This window comes from Choloepus didactylus, chromosome X, assembly GCF_015220235.1.
Source record: "Choloepus didactylus isolate mChoDid1 chromosome X, mChoDid1.pri, whole genome shotgun sequence".
Taxonomy (NCBI): Eukaryota; Metazoa; Chordata; class Mammalia; order Pilosa; family Megalonychidae; genus Choloepus; species Choloepus didactylus.
The window spans coordinates 123,385,959-123,388,413 of NC_051334.1; the positions used below are offsets into that span (position 1 = coordinate 123,385,959).

The window sequence follows — 2,455 nt, forward strand, 5'->3', positions numbered from 1 at the left end:
TGCAAAGCCATAGCAGTCAAGATCTTCTGTTTGATGCAAAACACAAAAAAGTTGTTTCTGTTTCCTTATTAAAATGCCCCCTGGTTGGCTATTTTTCTTTATCTCATCTATTTGTATTCATAAGTTAACAAACAGCATCAACAATTATTGTAGGTGAAGTGGGGTATTGCTGGATCAAAGGCTCAATAAAACGTCTTTACTGATTGAATCACAAGGTTTATTGAGTTCAGTCTTCACATCCGTTTTCACCTTGTACCATATGCTGGTTGAACTTCATGAGGGTTGCAACAGCCAGACCAGAAAAATAGCAGCCTTATCAAATTTAGGTTCCATGTCAGCAAACCCAGCTTTGCCTTCTGGAAAAATTCGAAGTATACCTCCACCTACCTTGGCATCCCAGTCTTTATTAAGATAATGTATACATGTCACACATCTTCCATCTCCATTTGGATCATCAACATGATGCACATAGCCCATTCCATTGCCTGGATAACGAGCAACCACGGCTTTCGACCGGCCATTCATTTTGTAGTTGCCCAGTTTCCTGTAACGTGGTGGATCAGGTCGTCCATGCTGCTCAAGAGCAGCCCAATGGTTTTGCAGCCAGGCTTCTTACCCTCAATGCAGGTGCTCTTATAGCCTCAGATGTGCTTGGATGAGTTGCCCTTCTGGCTGACTGTCGGTAAACCAGCAGTGGCTTGCAGGGCCCGCACCTCCTCGAGGATCTGCTGCCCTGCCTCTTTGCTCTGAAGTCGTCACCACACAGATGCTGTGCTTGTTCATTCGCGGCACGATGGACTCCAGCGCCAGCTTCAGCTCCGGCAGTGGCTTCGTCTGCTCCTTGGGCCACAGGCCACAGCTGTGGCTCAGCCCCTAGCTGGGGATGCTGCTTGGCGGGTACATGTTCCACTTCTCTTGGAACAACTGCGAGCGGGCCAGCGTCTCTTCTTCCAGGGCCCCTCCTCGGTCGCCACCACGCCCTGGCTGCCAGTGGCAACTTGAGGCAAGGGCGCTGGCGTCGCAGCCGCTGGATCCACCGCAGGCTTTGCCTTTGCCTTGGCTGCCGTCGCGTCTGCAGCCGCCGATCTGCCTGGGGCCTCCCCGGCCGTCGCGTCCCTGCGCCGCGGTGCCTTCTTGGCCTCCTTGGCCACGCCGGACTTGGGTGACGTCACGGCCACCCACTGTGCGGGGTTGAGACGTCGATGGTGGTGACCCGTGCCGTGGCGTGGGCGCCCCAGGGCTCCGCGGCGCCCTCGCTGCCCTGGCAGACGAGCTTGTGCTTTCTTCCACCCCTGGCGTTGGTGCTCCTTGCTGCAGTAGGAGGAGCTGCGGTAGGGGCTGCAGCGCAGCAGGTTCTCCATCTTCCCGCATAGCTCCAGTATCTGGGTCTAGCTCGCTCGGGCTTGGCCCGCCTGTGTCATTGGCCGTGGCGGCGGCGAAGGCTAAGCAGGAGGGGGTGGCGGCCATAAGGCCTCGCCCTGGGCCGAGAGCGCGGAGGCGAGTGGCTAAGGCTGTTACTGCGCCACGCACCCGTCCGCCCCTCCTCTCAGGAAGGTCGATGTCCCCTGCCGTGCCTCGGCCCGGGCCGCTTCCTCGTCTGCCGGGTCCGGGATGCACCAAACCGGCAACCGCCGCCTCAGCGCCTCAGCGCTGCCGCCGCAGGCTGAGGGAGCGCGGCCCGGGCGCGAGGGTTACCTTCTCCAGCGGCGCGTCGGCCCCTGGCGCGCAGGACCTGCCCTCTCAGCGGCGTCGCACCCTGCAGAACCAGCCCCACTTTCATGGCTTCTTAATTAAAATGTTAGACTCATCACCCTTGCTTTCTCATGGGTACTAGGGAATACCTAGATAAAAACCCTTTTAGAATGTTTTAGCGTGAGGGAAAACAGCTTGATTTGTCGGCTTATGTTAAGTATAAGAAGTGCAGTTTCTCGGCACGCCTTCACACGCGGGTATTAGAAAACCAGAACTCAGATGACTCTACTAAGAAGGAAAACATGATTTCACACGCCAAGGCTGGAATTGGGGTCTGGCACATTGATCTTGCTGTGCCTTGACATGCTTAAGAACATGCATTTTTCCATCATTCTGGTTCGGTCCCCCTTTATCACTGTTGGTGTGTACTGAGAGACAGGCTTTCTCATGTCAGCCCAACTTATTTCTAAGAACTAGTTTGTTCTCTCTCTCTCTTCCCCCTCTCCCTCCCTCCCTCCCTTCCCTTTTTGCCATTGAAATTGATTTTCCTTATTACATATGACAAGACCTTTCAAATGACAATCTTCTGTGTCCTTTTTCTTTAGAAGGAGTAATTTGCAATAGGCTTCTGGTGAGTTTTTCCTTTAAGAGAGGGTGTGAATTGGTTTCCTTCTGGTGGCAACTTCATCTTTTTGTCTCTTATCCTTGGTGGGGTGGGGCCAGTGCTGTGCTGGTATACCAGCTCCCCACAAAACCCCCAAGC

General features: G+C 54.4%; 1 pseudogene; it reads right to left on the reverse strand.

The window, feature by feature from the left end:
• Positions 1-245: 245 nt before the first annotated feature.
• On the reverse strand, positions 246-1,467 carry LOC119522327 (annotated as a pseudogene).
• Positions 1,468-2,455: the final 988 nt, after the last annotated feature.